The following is an 18,334-nucleotide window of genomic DNA, read 5'->3' as shown; positions in this document are numbered from 1 at the left end:
CTCCGTTGAGCCCCAGGGAAGCAGGAGTGCGGTGACCTGGGGCAGGAAGGGCAGCCACGAATCCCAGGGCTGGCATCCTGGGGGCCCCTGGGGGGGAGTGGCGCGGACAGGCCGGCCCCCGCAGCCTCCGCGAGGCCCAGTTCGCCGCGTCTAGCGGCCTCGGCTCTTCTCCGCCCCCCGCCCTTCCCTTCCCTCCCAGCGGCGGCCTCCCTCCTCCTCCGCCCCCCCACCCCGCCCGCCACCTCCTCCCCGGTTTCTCATTCCTGCCACTAGCGCGCTCGGCGGCTCATTCCGCGGCCGCCGCCAGCCGAGGGGAGCGTCTCGAGCAGATGCCGCGGGGGCCGCTCGCAGCCGCCGCCGACTTGTGAATGGGACCCGGACTGGGGCCGGGGCTGACACCGCTGCGCTCGTCCTGCGCCAGGGACCGACGACCGGCAACTCTCGCCCACCCTCCAGGATCCCAGGTGAGGCGCGCCGCCAGTACCTTCCTCCCGCCTGGATGGAGCTTCTTGGTGGTGGTGGTGGGGTTGTTCGCTGGATGAGACTGTCTCGGGGGTGGGGGGAGGTCTGACTCGAGAAGGTTTCACACATGCAAAGCAGAACGGGGGAAGGGCGGAGGTAAGAGATGTGTTTAAAAATCAAAAAGGAAGAAGGGAGCCAGCTGTGGGTGCGGGCAGCGCAGGGGGCAGAGGCGCCAGATGTGCGCTCCAACCTCTTCTCCCGGCTCTGGCCTCCTCTCTGGGGTCTGCGCCGAGGCCGCAGGAGAGGGGCTTTGCTGCCGGCTGGAGCTGGAGGCTGCAGACTGCGCTCCGGACACGCCGACTGCCCCGGTCAGCTCTCTGGGGAAGTCGCCCCCGGCGCGGTGCCGGCCCGCCCTGCGCCTCTTTCCAATAGCAGCGACGTGACCACGCTTTGCAGGGTCCCTACCCCTTCCTCCTCAATCTCCGCGGAGCGCTCCCGGGGACTCAGTCCCTCCATCGAGACCGCCGGGGAAGCCCCGGAAAACGGAAGAAACCCATCTCGCGTCGGCGATTCCCCCGCACTTTAATAGCGTGGGTTTGGGTCCGCTGACTGCGGCTCTGGGGCTGCCGACTGCGGCGCGCGCGCTCAAGCCGGAGTCTTTTCGGGGGCTCCAGGGGCCGTTTGTCAGCTCCCGGCAGCCCGAGGGGTGATGTGCGCGCGGCTCAGACTCGGGCTTGGCTCTGGCTGGGTCTTGGCGGAGCCTGCCGGGGTCAGCGTTAACTTTGCGAAGCAAGCCTTCCCTGCAGCCTGCGCCTCCTCCCGGAGCGCGCGGAGTCTCTCCAGTTTCGCGCGCACGGCTTCCCTCCTTCAGCTTTGCCTCGGAACGGGAGCCGCGGATGGGAAGCTGGAGAAGCCCGCAGGATGGTGGGGAGGGGCGGCGAGGAGAGCACCCGTCTCCCTCTCCACCCTGGTAGAGCTGTAGGAGGCCCGTTTGGCGCTGTGAAGAAAAGACTCCCCAGAGAAAGTGGAGTCAGGGAGGCCCCCGGGCCGCGCTTCTTCATCCCTTTCTTGCCAAGGCCTTGCTTTCTCCAGGGCGGGGTTGGGGAGTGGGGGAGCTCCGCATGCCCCCTTCTCCCGGGTGAAAGGTTTTCTAAATGCTAGAAAAAGAAAGCCCTGTTGCTTTTGCTGATAATGCAGCAGGAATTTCACGGGCCATCGCGCTGCTATTAAGAAATCGCATCTTTTAATTATTTAATAATGCCATCCCTGCATGACGGCGGGTCGTTCCTAAGGGGTGGGGTGGAAGGTTGTCTCTAAAACCCTGCTGCATGAGGGCGTAGATCTGCCTGTAAAGTCTTCCCCCGAACCTTTCCCCCTAAAGAAATTTTTTTCGGATGCCTCTGAAATATTTCCCTATTTTTCTCTTTGGATCATTCCTACCGGTTTAACATGAGACAGAGTAAGTTTTCAGTTTAATCACAGAGAAGCCACGATAATTAATCTGGTGAGAGGATGGGTCGATTTCTTTATCACTTGGGCTTACAGCAGACAGACATCGATGGTTTTGCGGGGTGTCTGGATTTCCCGGGGATAGGGACGTGGAAACGTTCTCAGGAGCGAGGATCCGCCAGCATCACTTCAGCACATTTGCCACGCTGAGCTCTGAGAACTAGAGCCTAATACGATGAGAGAGAAGAGAAGGGGCTGACCTTCATTTCATTAATCCTGAAATTACTCTCCCTACAAATACAGAGATGCAGGCATCAGAACCCAGAAGTAATCTCTGCCCAACCCCAGCTGCAGGGAGCCCGGTCTTCTTCCAGTAGAACAAAGGAGCAAAAGTTGCAAAACAAAGAGACAGAGTGTTGGGGCCAATGCCAGAGGGACCCAGAAGCTCCTGGACACTAAAGTTCCTTAGTCATGAGCTCTGATTCAAAGTTTTAGAGTTGGCCAGTGGGCCCTGGAATTCAAGCCTCTGTGCAAAACTGAAATCCTGCCTAGTACAAAGGAATGTGAGTAGTTTTCACGTACAGACCAAGGAAAGGCATCTGAAAGGCCAGGAAACTTCCCTCCAGTTAGAATTATCTTTACATCCTGCTTTTAAAGCATTGTGAATTAGTACATTTAAAATGTTGTGCAGCTGTAGTTTATTATTAATAATAATTACTATCATTATTTTCCTTGTTGTTTGAGAGTCAGCACATGCTGGTCATTTTATTTTATTGTTTGAAAAAAAAAATCACCCTCCTCACCCCTGAGGAAGGGAAAATGAAATGAAGACCTGCATTGATGAGACTGGGATAGGATACACTGTTGAGGCCCAGACATGTAGATTTACTCAAACTGGGCTTATTGCTTACTAGAAAAATAGGCTTTTAAAATAGCTCTAATTGAAGCAGTGGACCATCTTGATAGCTCTTCAGAACTTTCATTATGCTCAGCACTCTTATCAGAACACCAGACAGTAAAATTACTAGAAACCTAAATTCTATTTTCAATTAAGATGCAATCTTTTGTTAATTTGAGAATTAAAAAAAAAAAGTTAAGTCTATGTTTTTTTATGACCCAGAACTCAGATTTCCTCTTTGCAGTGGTGGCTGTGGATATGTATGTTTGTTTAATCGTGCAAAGATTGGTGGGGGTGGTGGTGGCAGGGTTGGAGAGCCTTGCCATGATTTGGGGGACTACAGATCAATTTCATGCTCCTTTAATGCACTTGTCTTCATAATTCATGGTTTTTCTTCCGCTTTGAATAGAATTACATGGCTGCTTTGTAGAGGTTCTGGTTTGGGACCCCTCATACGGGAAATGCCATGACTTTGACCTCAAGGCTTGATTTATAGTGCCAGAGCTACACTCCCCTGAGCATAGTGTGTCTCAGAACCTTGCCTGTGAATGTCTGTGACTTATGAAGTTGACAGTTCATGTAAACTTTGATCTGTGATATTCAAAGCTATTTTTGGAATCATCTAAAGGAGATCTGCATTTCTGATTTTAGTCTGCCTTCATTTTTCTACACATTAGGCGCTTGTTCCAGAAACGTAATCATTTAAGTTTACTTTCAATATTGATTTTTTTTTACTTTGATCATAGGAATACCTAACCATTAAATAGTAATGATAAAGCAGTGCTCTACAGTTTGAAAGCAGGTAGCAAACCTTTTTTCTTGAACTGTCAAGGTTACAGAATGACTATAAATTATGAAGTTTCTTTTTTCCTAGAAAATTAAAGCATTGTATAAATTCACCAGCCAGTGATTTAAGGGATGGAAACGTGTTTGAGGTGTTTATCTCCCTTACACAATTGGTTATTGCTTCATAAAAAGTTACCTGATTTGTCAAGAACCCCCATTCTAGATTTACCAATCATTGTAGTTGTCAGCCTTTCCAATCCGAGTTCATTTCCCCTGAAACAGATCTTTGGTCTATATATATGTGTGTGTTTGCGATTTAACGGACTAGGGGGAAAACATCAACAGGTCTGGTAAAAAAGAAAAAAATAAAGCTGGAGAAAGTTTGACAAATTCTGGTGCACCAGTAGCAGTAAGAATGAGCTTTTCCATCAGGATTATTGTGATAGCGATCCACAGGCTCCTCTGTGGGCAAGGAAGGACTAAAGAAAACACTCGAGGAGGATAATTAGACATCTTTCTGCTATAATTTTACCCTGACATCAAGGGCCTTGTGCATCTCTTGAAATGGGCTCCTTCGCGGAAGATTGCACTTATGGCCACTAGAGGGCAATGGCACTCTTCTCCAACTTTGTGCATGGGGCCCATCTGCTTTTGAGGGCACCATGAAAAGCGGTTTTGTTACCGTCAGCCTTGTCTGGCCCTCTCAGGAGAGACCGAATTCAATCTAGCTGTGGTTCAGGCTACTGCTTGAGCAGTTTGTCAGGATTAACATCTTTCTATTCAGTGGATCCCCTTACCTTCAGTCTCTTCTTCTCACCTTGGCATTTACTCGAAAGTTGCAAAATCTGTATCTTGAGATTGTCTGAACAGGAGATGGGTGGGGGCTGGGCTCTGTGATAAACAAGGTCAGTTCTCACTGAGGCAGTGATCCCGGAGGATTTTCTGGCTCTTCCCCCCCCCCCCCCGCAAAAGGCATCATTTTAGACTCTGAGGGGAAGGGAATGAATAAAGAAGAGAAATATCAGTGAGATTGCTATGATATTACGGCCTATCCTTTCAAGAGGTTTTGAAATCATGTGCAAGACATTTTTAATTTGCAAAAAAGAATAGCAGTTTGATCCTTGGTAAACACTTCTGCTCATGGAGTTTTAATATAACAGTAAATGTTTTACTATTACCTTTAAACCATTCTTGATATTGCTGTACGGAAACTAACTTTAGCAGAGAGTACAATTTAATTCAAGATTGGTCCTCACGCACTGGAGTTTAATCATTTGACTTTTTTTTCCCTCCTCAGTGATACGGAAATTACTGCTTATGATTAAATTGCATATTCCAGGCTGCACAAATTTGTATTTGTTACTGTTTGATAGTGTCATTATGAAATTCAGAAGAATGCAACAAAAAACTAATGCTATATTATAATTAAGAGGAAAGCTCTATTAGAAAAAATAAGTACTGTTTTAAGTGGATTCTTATTTGTATCTTTTTTTTTTCTTTTTAACTGAGTACAGTTGCCTCCCTGGTGAATCAGCAGTGGAGTTCTCTGCAGCTCTGAGTGTGTTGGAATGCATAGGCAGTTGATGAAGGAGGAATCGATGCAAATGGATTATGGGAGGGAGTATTAAGCAACGCAGTGGAAAGTAAGACAAAGTGTTTTGTAAACCGATGCTCACTTACTGCCGGACAGTTTATTTAACTTTAAAAAAGGAGGCACTTTTAAATTCTACAGGCTTGTGAGTAATGCACGTTTGTTAGAACTGGAGGCAAAATTTTCGTTGTTCTTTGGTTTAATCAGTCATCAGACAGTTGCAGAGTTTGGGGATGCTTATTGAGATAAAGCATTGTTCTCAGAGTCTCGGTGGTCAGGGTCGCTGCCCAGGCAGAGGATCTGGTGCACAGGATGTTAAATGAGATGGGAGTTGGAGAGAGCAACAGAGAGGGAAGAAGGAAAGAGGAGAGAAAAAAGAGTGTGGGAGAGACGAGTGATGCTCTTTCTCATGGCTGGCGGCGGACTGGTGTCCCTCCCCTCCTCTGTCTCTGTTCCTTTAGACCATGTGAGGTGCTGAAGCCAGAAAGTTGGCATAAACAGCTTCACAGGCCACAGTCAACAGTGGCCAGAGCCTTATTCTGTTTCCTTCTGGCACTGGGTCCTGGTCAGAGGACGTTGTGAATAAGCACTGCGTTTTCCTTGAATGTTCCTGGTTACTCCAGATGAAGAAAAACATTCCCTTCCTCCGTGGACCTCCTTAGTTGCCAGAAATTCTCCTGACATGGTCCTCTGCCCTGGCATGGTTTCACAAATTAAGGGTGCTTCTCCACTTTGACTTTTCTTGCACACTGGCTTTGGATGCAGCATTCCCCACCACAGTGATCACCTAGCAGTAACCGTGGCTGTCAAGGTCCCTCCCTGGATTTGGTGTAAGACACACACACAGACCTCTTCAGCCGTCAGTAGGCTCCACCAGGGAGAGCAGGCGGTGAGAATTTGGAGCAGCCTCCCTGCCATGGTTGCTGTTTTATTCTCAGTAAGAACAAACATGGATGAAGGCAGGAACAGACATTGTGTCTCATGACGGTGCATTCACCCGTGCCGTGGTCCCTGGGGACGTGTTCCGTTGTCATCCCCGAGGCTCACACTTGGAGGCAACACTGCCTAGTGGCAGGGCCGGGACCGGGGTGAAGAGGGAGAAGCTAAGACATGCAAGTGCAGAGTCTGAATCTGTCTTTGTTGAAAATGTTGGTATTTTGTTCATCTTGGATTTTTTCCAGTTATCTTGATTTTTAAAAGTATTTCCTTAAAATATTATTTATCTCAATCTTTGAGCTTTTTGGCATCCCCTTGTATTTTCTGCCCACCTGACTCATCCTAGAATGAGCTAAGTGACTTCTCTGAGACTCTGCTGCCTCACCTGTAAAAATGGAGTTAATCATAACATCTACGTCTTAAAGATGGTTGTAAAGTTAACATGAGCATTGAGTGCAATGCTTGGTTCACGACAAGCATTCAGTGAATGCTCAGGCCTTTTTGTCCCCTCAGAAGGAGACCTACGCTTCACTTTTATAGCCTAATGGTGGCAGGTGGAAGTTCTCCTTCACAGTGATGGGCCAAAATTCTGCCCCGAATGTCCCCTTTAGATTGAGGCCTCCCCCAAGTAGTGATGAATTGTTTATTAGTACCTGCCTCTTTTCTTTCTTTCTTTTTTTTTTTTTTGACTCAAAAGTTTAAGTGATCCATCCCTCTTCCATTTAAAATATTCAAAAGGCAGCCGAGATTTTAGAGGCAGTTCTGGCTTTTGAAGAGTGCCTGCCTCCTTCCTACCTGTGCATTGTCTCCCTGCTCCGTTTGCCTGTGGGTTGCTGTGCTAAGTTGCCCTGAAGGAATACCTTACCGGGAAAGTTTGCTAAGCATGTGACGCTGAGACATTCATCACAGGGTTTGCTTCCGTTTAAAAGGGACTCGTTACTATTCCAGACTAGCTTAAATGATAATTAGTCTCTTGATAAATCGTTGCCCTTTCCAGAATATTCCTGTTTGTTTTTCAGGTAGATGTAGTCTGGGGCTTCGAGGGGATTGAGCACTGATGGTCTGACTTACGGAAGGACTGTCGCTTGAAGAAGCTCTGGCCCTGGCTGTGGTCTTCCTTAGGTCCAGGAAAAAAGCACAGTGACTTGGCATCATGTTAAAAATAGCAGGAACCCTCACCCCCACGCAACCCTTAATGGTATTCCAACTGTTTTCACACCCAGCGTCACAGTGAGGCTGGGCTTCCCAAGGCGCCTGGACCTTCCAGGTTGTCCTGCTGTGTCCCATCTGCGGCCTCCTTGTGTCATCTGTTCCCACCGCAGGCTCTCCCGCGTTCCTCCCGAGTGCACCGCACAATGAGAGGGAGGATCTGCCTGCGTTTGCCTGGAAAAGGGAAAGGGAAATGGCCAACTTTTTGAGATGCTACTGTGTGCCAGGTTCTGCACACGGTACCTCCATTATTCTGTGCAGTCCCCCTCTGAGCATGGTGCTGTCATTTCCATTTCACACGTGGGGAAAATGACCCCCAGGGGGGATTCAGGACACATGTCTAAGCTCCTCAGGCTGGAGGAAGGACAGCTGGGTGTCCAAGCCAGTCCTGACTCCACGTGCCCGGCTGTTTTCTTCTGTGTGATGGACGTTTGCAATCCTGGGCCTCCTCAGCTTCCTGGAGAAGAGCAGCTGGACACTAAGCGGAGCTGATGGCTCAATCCTGTGCTCCTGCAAGACCCCGAGTCTTATCCAGATAAAGGAGCCTCCGAGATCTTAGGGTCTAACCCCCCTCAGATGGGTTTCTGCTTGCTGCTAATCCTGCAGCTTCTGACATGTCCTGATGACAGCCTGCTAACTACCTCCCAGGAAACCCGTGATGCTAGAGGTGATTTGTTAACTCTGGTCATAAAAATGTCCCGTCATATGAGGAGCTAAAATTCCCCTTGTGTAACTTTCTCCCAATAGTTACACTTTGCCCCTACTCCCCATCACTTTTTCCTTCTCCTGACAGCCCTCCAAGTACTTGAAAATTGGCATCCGATGACCGTTAAAACCTAACGTTTGTTGAGCTCTTAGCTATTTCAGGCACTGTGCTAAGAGCACTAACTGAACTATCAGCTATTCCAGTCAACTTTCGTTTAGAGATGAGGGTCCAGGGACCGAGAGAGGAACCACGACTTGCCTGAGATCACGTGGTAATTCAGGGGCAGTTGGAACAAGAACTGGGTGGTCTTGGCTTTTAACTCAGTCCTTTACCATCATCTAAAAGCAAAAGCCTCTTTGTTCTTTTTAGAGTCCGTATACCTGTGGTCTGATTCTAATTTAAACATCTCATTAGTTCAAAAAAATATATATATGTGTATGTATGAATTATATGTTATATATTCAGCCTGTTATGTCATTAGGCAGTTAAATTGCAACACCTAAATATGGGGCTTTGCATGGATCTCTGTTTGGAAGTCATGGTCAGCCAATCTAGTGTCACTTGATAATATTTTGCAAAATGTACTGTTTGACCCCTGCCCTTCAGCTCCATCTTGTTTTACAGACATCTGCCCTAAATGTCTCCATTCCACACTTCCATAGGTAGCAAAGTAAGAGTGCTGTCCTCACCTTGTCATCCCCAGGCCTTCACAGGGCCCTCTAGCAGGACTTGGTTTGCACTCCATCTCAAACCCATTTCTTTACCACCTACTTGAACGAAAGGCCTGGGCTGGGCTCATTGAAATGGTCAAATCACAGGGCCTTCTCTCAGAGAGTTGACAGTATCCAAGGTGCAGAGCATACTAGATCTGTGTATAGAAACCCAAGGCTGCGTACTGTCAGTGCTGCAAAGGAAGTCTAAACAAGAGGGCCACAGGAAGGCAAGCCACATCCCATGCAGTGATCAAGGCTGGTTTGGGGAAGGAGTAACAGAATTGCACTCCTGCATGGTAGGAAGGGACCCTTGAGGCCACCCAGACCAACATGCATGCCACCAGGTGCTCCGTTCCTGGCTGCCGTGTGCTGGTGATGGCGCAGCGTGACCAGTCATATGGGACTCATTACCCCTGGACGCAGACCACCGAGGCACTAGGAACTGTGTGTCCCCAAAGGTTCTGTGTGCTTCAGTACCAGGCCTTGACGTCATGCAGGGTAGATGTAATTCTCCCTTCACACTGCAGTTACTCAGTATTCAAGTTGTCTTCCAGGATGCCTTTTCCCTAGCCTTAACATCTCCAGAATGAACACCCCATTCATTCTGGCTCCAGCCCTCCTTGGAGGAGGGAAGGACTGAAAACAGAAATCTAGAAGCAGCCAGACTCTGGACTATCAGCTCCCTTCTCCATACATCTTTTATTGCAGCCCGAGGCTACATTACATTAACTTTTACTGCCAGCCACATCACCCAGAGGACTTACGCTCCACAGTTTATTTGTTTGTTTGTTTTTCTTTATGTGTTGTTGTTAAGTCACATTTCCCCACCTGTGCCCGTGCCCATAAGACGCGGTAAGGCACCGTCAGTGGTGTCAGCTCAGGCTCTGGAGTCAGGCTGCCCTCCTTCAGAGCTTGGCGCTACTGCTCCCCAGCTGTGCAAGGCACTTTGTCTGTTTCTCGATTTCCCATCTATAACACAGGCTTGATAGTATCTACCTTACAGGGTGGTGCTGGTGTTGAATCATATTAATATAAAATGCTTAAAGAGTAACATAAAAAATGCTTAAAGGGGTTGCAATTATTGTTATTTCTGTTATATTTCATATTGTTATTGATCCAGCCTCCCAAAACATTTTTGAATTTAAACCTTTACTCTGTCGTCCAGAATATCTGTCATCCCTTCTAGTCTCATGCCATAGATTGGTTTACTCAGACACCTGCCTTGCTTGTTAAAAACGACACAAAACAACAACAAAAATACTGAGAATAGAAGCAGGGACAGAATCTTGTTAGACCACACGAGACACGCCTTTGAGGGATTCCACACCCTGGAATACAGTATTCTTCCTGTTGCTCATTCCTTGCAATGTATAATTGACATTTTCTGCTTATTTATTTGTTTCACAGCATAGAGCCAAAACCCACTTCCTACGTTTGGAGATTAACCCATAATAAGACGCACTGCAGAAAGCAAGCCCCCCTGCTCCTCCAGGGCCCTCGAGGGCCGGAGCGTTGCTTCCCCAGCTCTCCTGGAAGTGAGGACACTGCGTCAGTGCTGACTTCCCAGTGTGCTTTAACTTTGGATTCAGTATCTTACACATACATGGGCACGCATGCACATACACACCCACACACAGCCACTGGCCGTGAAGAACTCACTCCGGTCATTGTGGGAGTGGCTGCGGTGTCACCCAGTTTCCAGGGGTAACCAGGGTGGTAGGTGAGCTCTAGCTACCCGGGTCAGTGGGGACTGCCGTGGTGCCCTCACCCACCCGGTTCCACAGCAGGATCTCATCTGTGGTTCCGACTCTCTAGGCTCCTGACCTTCCTGGCCATTTTCTGCACCTGCTTCTCCAGTCTTCCTGCAAGCACTGTGCTACCCAGAGTCTGTTTCTGTTGCTTTGAATTAAGAAACTCAAAAGGCTTTGTTGCTTTGCATATTCTTGCAAGACTGTTGTGAGAAAACTTACCACTGCAATACTGAGTAGCGTATCTGGTTTTCGAGTTCCTCCCAAATGCTGAATAGAATGCTGACAGGTAGGTAGATGTTAAGATGAGGATAGAGCAGAGGAAACCTTTGTTAAACATTGAATAGTCCATTAGGGATGGAGCAGGAATTGGGCAGAGTGTCAAGACCCAGGCAGAAGCCTACTAACACAGCACAGTGGATGAGGTGGGATTTCCCCAGACAGCGTGACCGTGAGGCATGTGGATGGCAAACCGTCTCTTGGAAGGAACAGGGCAGGTTGTGTGGGAAAGTGGCCCATGGATGCTGGCTGTGAAATCAAAGCAGAATTCCAAAAATATTCAGGTGAAGCTAAAGCCAGATTTGGGGACAACAGTCCAATTTGTATCCCTGATTCAAGGGCAGCTAGATAGAAAGGAGTACTCTTAAATTCAGAACCAAACATCTTGGAGCAGGCGGGATGGAATACATAGGAACTCTCCAGACATCGATGGGAACACAGAAGGTGCCCCTGTAAGAAGAGGCAAGTGACCTCGTCACATCCCAGCTTCGGGAGGGGACAGCTCCCACAGCGTCCTGGCATCCTGGCTGCTTTGTTGCCCCAAGGACTGGATGATCAGGTGGAAGTTGTCAGTGCTCAAAGCCAGGCACGTCAGGGCAGCAAGAACAGACAGGGGGAAGCTTCCTCTGCAGTGGGCCCCTTACCATCCCGGGACAGCCTGGCCCACTCTTAAAAAGCAATCAGCATCACCCTTCTATAGAGTGGAGCCTTCAGGGAAAGCTCGGGGTCTCAAAGCTTCTGAGATTTGCAAGCCTACTGCGGCAGTTAGTTTAAACCATTGAATGGCTTAGGTTTTGTGGGGGTGGTGCCCCTTGCCCAGACCTGGCCCCGGTGTCACCAAGCTGGTCAGAAGTCTTGGAGCCACGCTTTTCAACGTTTATGTGGTCCTGCCTGACTGGGCCCCGTGGACACGCGTCAGACCACAAACCAAGGATGCGTAACCAAAGGTCGGGGAGGCTGCGTGGGCAGCTGGGCCAGGAGTTGTCATCTTTCCATTGTCTGCCTTATTAAAGCCTGAATATGTAAAGGTTTTTAAATATCTAGCAGCATAGTTACAGGTTTTATAAAATATTTCACCGATAGAAGCAGCAAAACTGTGCTTAAGTTTGCAATCCAAATTGAAAATCAGGAGTCCTTTGTGCCAACAATTCCAATTCACAGCACTTGGCCTAAAATACCCCAAAAGCAAAGGGAGATTGCTGTTGACCTGTCTCACTCCACTGTATACTTCACGTAAGGACTTGGCTACAGCGTAAGATGTGGTTTTAATTTTTATTGTTGTTCCTGAGAACTTAAGAAGCACTGTATAAGCGAAGCATCACCATTAGTAGTATTGTCCTAGAGTGAAAACTGCAATTTATCGGTGAGAGCTGGGCACACTCGCCTTAGAAGTTATGCATTGGTGATTCTTGTGTTTTGTTCATCGTCGTTCCTACCGCAAGCCCTGCCGAGAATCTTCAGCTTCAGCAAATCTCGACAGCGCGTCTGGGAGCATTAGTCCGGAGACTGACGCGGCCTGAGAGGATACGTCTCTGCAGAGAGGGGTGGACCCTGCAGAATCACTTCAGCTGCCCTCTCCCCGCCAGCCCCATTGCTGCCGTGCCCTGCGTTGCAAGCCAGAGAAGGGCCAGATTTTCACTTACAGAGAGGCATGCCTCGTGTTCTTTTCTTGTTGGGTGCTTAACTTCTGCCTCATTTTTTATGAATGGAGAAAGATCACCTGTCAGCAAGTTTGCGGCCAATTGGTGACAAATTTTTCCTAATGGGCTGCCCTGTGGTTCCCTCCTTCTAGGCGGACCAGCCTAGCTAACCCTGCCATTCTGATAAATAGCTGTGTGGCCTTGGGCAAACCAATTAACCTCAGTTTCCTCATCTGTAAAGTGGCCTTTTGGGTCCTTTCCAGCTCTGAAATGGTCTGGCTCTCAAGTCTTCTTCCACAAATCACCTGGCGTGGTGCCTCCTGACTGTTACATCTCAGCATTCGAGAGAAGGAGCCATGCAGACAAAAACACCAGGATGTAAACGCCCAGCTTTAGTTTCCCCGTGCAGAGTATGCCTGCAGGGTGGTGAGTTTGGGACTTTTTGTGGAGTATGTTGTATGTCAAATTTGAGGCTTTGAACTGCATTCCCTAGGTCCTAGGGAGCCTTTGCAGAGTTTGGAGCAGGGGACTGATGTGTTCAATGCTTTATGAAATGATTTCTGGACCAGCATTGAGAGGAACTGATAGAAAGGCTCAGAGACTCTAAACAGGGAAACTGGTATGGAGGGTGTCAGGGCAGAGATAGTGAAGCTGAAACTAGGGGGCAGCATTATTATAATAGCTGATGTGTGCAGAGCATTTACTGTATGCCCACACAGTGCTCAGCACTTTGCATAAATTATCTCAATCCACCCTCACTACAACCTTAATGAGGTGGAAGCTGTAATTAGCTCCATTTATAAAACATAGAAATCAAGACTCAAGGTAGTTAAACAACTTTCCCCAGTGTCATGCAGCCAGCAAGTGGACAGTCAGGGATTTGAACAGAGAGGTTTTATGTTCTTCCTTGCTCTGTTATAGGGAGATAGGCTTAAGAGGCTTCCAGGGGTAGGTACATGACACTTGCTACAGATGGTCCAAGGAATGGGAATGGATATTTTGCAGGGTGTTTACTGAGTGCCTGGGACTGAGCCTGCCAGACATTATCTCACTACATCTTCCCAATAAAACCCATAAATAGAAGCCCCAATATCACATTGACAGACAGCTGCAAAGAATTTGAACTCAGGACCTGAAAGAACCAGAAAGCTTTTCCTGTGACTCTTCTAATGCATCCAAAATTGCTGGATTCTTGCCTTTCTCCCCACCCATGATGATGTAAAGATGACACCAAATACTGTGTTTTCTGTTCTGTGCTCATACAGCTTAAATATTTTAAAAGACGTGTTAGGCACAAAAGAAGTTGTGTTTCCGTGATCTATGTTCTCTCTTGATCTTTTGGTTCCTGTCCAGCCCTGGCAAAGAGGAGGGGAAGATGCCACCGAGAGTGTCATTCCAGAACATTTACTTGGCACCCAGGGTTTACAGTGTATTTCTAGGTGGTGTTGAGGGAAGACATGTAAACCCAGCCTTTCTCCATCAAGGGCCACTGTCTCCTTTCTGTCATGCAGCACCATGACCCGTACAATGTACAGGAAAAGTGGGGAAAGAGAGGCACATTGCAGCTGCTCTGATGCATATTAATAAGGACCCAGGCTTCTGAGACAGAAAAGAATCATCTACACTGGGTTTGAAGAGGACTTGAAGAGACATCAGATTTGTTGCTCCAAGCTGAGATTTAACAACAGATGCAACTGCAAACACCAGCGTGGCAAAGTCCTGTTCAAAGAAACGAAGTCTCTGTGCTTTGTGTTTCTTTGTCTGCTCTTGTATTCTTGGAAAATTTTCATCCGTATTCCCCGTGAGCCATACTTTTCCTCATCTCTAATTTGGTAATCAGCTCACTGTGGGACAAGAGGGAACTCTTTTCCCTTATCTGGATCAAAGTTTTTCTTTTCTTTTCTTTTCTTTTTTTTGTAGAATAAGAAGGTTCGAATGGAAAATTGCTCCCCATGGGAGGGATCTGGAAGAATAGCTGGGCTCCATTGAAACAGTCCAAAAAGAAGTTCCAGTCCCCCTGCTTGACCTGGAGAATACCTGTGTTGCTCTCCTCCTAACCCAGCTCCTGGGCTTCAGATTTTCATCTGGACAATGAAAACTGAATTGATGGTAGTAGGCTCTTGGGAACTCAGAAGTTAGTTCTCAGCCCTGGCAAAGAGCCTCCAGAAGCTGTTCCCCGGCTCATTTAAATTAGCAGTTGTAGAAACAAAGCAAGTAAGAAAAGCTTTGTGGGTAAGAATGTGAATTGATTGAATTCATGGAAATGCACCACTCTTCAAAGATTGTCTTTGCTTAGTGCTGAAAATATTGATACTATCTCTAGTATTGTTTCCCCTGTTTTCACATTTGCATGGGAAATGATTTGATTAACGCTTTTTCTCAAGATGATTTTCTTCCTCTGAGAACTTTACGGTGATTGTGTTGGCGTGGCCCAGTGGGCATGCCTTCTTCCCATGCGGGGCTGATCTGGATGCGGAAGGGGAGCTGTTCTGGAAGCAGTGACTCTCCCTGCATCGTTGTGCCTGCCTCCTTTCTGGGCTCGGTTGGGCTTGCTGCAGGGGAGCATTGAGAATGCCCTTCACACGCTCTCAAATGTGAGAAACTGTGCTAATACAACTTTAATTTTCATACCAAGTTGAACAAGAAATGAGTTTGTCGGAAATAATCACGGCTCTTGCAGAGGTGCTGGGTTGGGTGGTTACTGAGATGTGAGTGTTACTCCGTGAGGTCGCACTGTGTTGTGTGGGTGTGTAGATGGAGGTCATCTGGCGTGTTGGGCCCAGTTACACCCCCTGGGAAACTCCTAGGGGCCTTTCTTGGCAGCGGCTTAGCCCAGAGAGGAATATTCCTTTATGTCCCACCATATTTGGCTCCCGTCTGCCTCCTTCCCAGTGCCCTGCTTGGCCTCTTACAAAAAACAGACAAAACAAAGCAAAACAACTCTTTTGGTAAGTCCTTCAATCTCTGTGAAATGTATGCTTGACCTTAAAGACAGTGTGACTTGATGGTGGGTCTACGGAGGTGGACCTGGGGATGCAGTGTAGTTTGGGGGAGGACTGGGAAGACCTCTGTCTCTCATTGTATGCAACATGTAGAAACAGATTTTAAATCTATGATCTGTAAGGCCAGAATTCTTTTGGCTTCATAATTCATAGGTTAACTTTTTAATGTATTTCCCTGAATCTCTCAATAATTTTTGCAGGATCCAGGACTCTGCGAATACATCTGAGTTTCCAAAGTCAGTGTAGGTTCCTCCGCATCTTTTGGGGTCTCTCTTTTGAGCTAATGGGGCACACATTGTGATTTTTTAAATTGACGTATAGTCAGTTTACAATGTTGTGTCAATTTCTGGTGTGTAGCGTAATGGTTCAGTCATACATATGCATACATATATTTGTTTTCATATTCTTTTTCCTTATTGCTTACTACAAGGTATTGAATATAATTCCCTGTGCTATACAGTATAAACTTGTTACTTATCTATTTTATATATAGTATTTAGCATATATAATGCTCAATTTATCCCTTCCTGCCCCCTCTACCCCCTGGTAACCATAAGGTGGTTTTCTATCTGTGAGTCTGCTTCTGTTTTGTAAGTAAGTTCATTTGGCTTTTTTTAAGATTCCACATATAAGTGATATCATATGGTATTTTTCTTTCTCTTTCTGGCTTACTTCACTTAGAATGACTTCACTTAGAATCTTCAGGTCCATCCATGTTGCTGCAGATGGCATTATTTTATTATTTTTTAATAATAAAGTAGTATTCCATTGTATAAATATACCACAGTTTTTTTTATCCAGTGATCTGTTGATGGACATTTAGGTTGTTTCCACATCTTGGCTATTGTGAATAGTGTTGCTCTGAACCCTGGGGTGCATGTATCTTTTCAAATTAGAGTTCCCTCTGGATATATAGGACACAGTGATTTAAATCCGATATCCTCTCAATGCTCTGTCGTGCCTTCACAACAACGTAAAAATATGGACTCTTCCTTGATGGTCTTGACCATGTGCTTTAAGTTCATTATCTCTGTCAGGTCTCATGACAACAGAGAGAGCCTGACCTGAGTATAGAGCAGTGATTAAAAGCTCACGTGTGAAGGGGGTTCCTACTAAGAAGGTTGTGATTTCGCTGTCACTGTTTTTTAGCTGTGTGGCCATGGGTATCCTTTTTTTGTGTCAGGTTCCTCATCTGCACCATTGGGATGACAGTGGCATCCTCAGAGATCCAAGTGAGTACTTGATGAGTGCTAGCTGATAACCCTGTGAGGGAGAAGTGTATTGTAAGTTCTGCTCTGCAGAGAGGGCGTGAAGGTACAGGGAGCTTATATGCTCTTGCTCTGGGTTACACGGCTAGTGAGTGACAATGTGAAATTTGTATCCAAGTTCCAGGACTCCAAGCCCATTTGTTCCTTTCCATTCCCTCTGCTGACGTTTACTGAGCTATTATAGTTCCTCTCTTCTACCCCAAACCATCACCTGGATTTGGTGAGGACTTGTTCTCTGTTGCTTTTGAAAGTTTCATGCTTCACTTTGAAAGAAATTGACATAAATAATGTTCACTTTCCCAGCATGACTCATATTTGCATAGCTCTGAGGATGTTAAGAACTCAATTTTCTCCACCAAATCCTTTGTTTTGAGCTTTTGTGTGTTTGTAATTGAAATTTCAGGATGATAGCTCTCTAAGCCAGGGCTGTCCAGCAGACACGTAACACAAGCCACAAATGTGAGGCACATGTGTAATTTAAAATTTTTCTAGTAGTCCAATGGAAAAAGTGGAAAGGAAATATGTGACAATTTTAATAATGCATTTTATTTAAGCCAATATATCCAAAATATTATAATATGTAATTAATATAAAATTATTGATATTATCTTTCTCATTCTTTTTTCATACTAAGTCGTTGAATCTAGTGTGTACTGTACACATATAACCCACCTCAGTTGGAAGAGCTCAGTAGCCCCTTGTAGATGGTGGGCACTGTGTAGATAGGACAGGTCTTGATGTTTTGAAGGACAGTGCATACAACACAATTTTTAAAACAACTATTGGTGAGGGAGCTATTCTGTAAGACATGCTATTATGGCATCTAATTTTATTCTCAAAACAACCCTGTACTTTCACCCCTATTTTTCAGACACAAAAACTTAAGGCTCAGATTATGGAACATGCTTATCATTGTACAGCTAACAAGATGCAGAACTTGAATTTGGATTTTACAAATTTTCTCTCCCTTTCCAGGGTTCTGTCTGCAATACTGTAACCCCTTAATAGCAATGATGATGATGACAGTGATGAGGAAATAGTAATATTAACATAATAATTCAGTTAACACCTGGTATTGATGTAAATTTCTCTTACACAGTCTCACTTATGGTTGTGTTTATGTATATTTGAGACACAATCCTTTAAAATACATATTTACATCCTAAATGAGCTCCTACCAGTTTGCAGATAGACAGATCTAAAGCTAACCAAGATGTGGTAACTCAGTGAACCTAGCTCCTTCTAATGCCAGGTTTATCCAGAAAATCAGATTCATGTGAAGATTAGAGAGAGTTTCAATGGGATGTATGAAGCATGAACAGCAGGGAGAAGTGGTGTGGTGCTTGGGCCACATGGGTACCCGTGTGTGGACGTGCATGTGGAAGACCTGGGCAGAGGGAGACAAGGCTCACAGCTACCTGTCAGTCTCGCCACTTGTTAGACCATGGCTTCATGAGCCCCCTTCTTTAATTCTTTATAGCTCCATGGCAGCTTCTCTATGTCTCCACCCCAAAGCTGAATCTAACAGAGGAATCCATAGAAAGGGGATGACCAAGATAGAGTCATTCTTACCTACTGCCTCTCAGAGAATCATGGCGTCCAGAAGTATGAGCAAGCTAACGCTGTCACAAGCTTCAGACCATGCTC

General features: G+C 46.5%; 1 protein-coding gene across 1 annotated transcript in view; it reads left to right on the top strand.

Moving 5' to 3' along the window:
- Positions 1–247: 247 nt before the first annotated feature.
- Positions 248–18,334, top strand: part of CDH11 (cadherin 11) — a 141,463-nt gene continuing 123,376 nt past the window's right edge. Inside the window, exon 1 of the mRNA XM_006211076.4 lies at positions 248–464. The gene's annotated coding sequence lies outside the window, so the exon portion shown is untranslated. The remainder of the gene's footprint in view (positions 465–18,334) is intronic.

The sequence above is a fragment of the Vicugna pacos genome, chromosome 9, assembly GCF_048564905.1.
Source record: "Vicugna pacos chromosome 9, VicPac4, whole genome shotgun sequence".
NCBI lineage: Eukaryota > Metazoa > Chordata > Mammalia > Artiodactyla > Camelidae > Vicugna > Vicugna pacos.
Note: the sequence above shows the minus strand (reverse complement) of the source record. Positions and strands in the feature narration are given on the sequence as shown.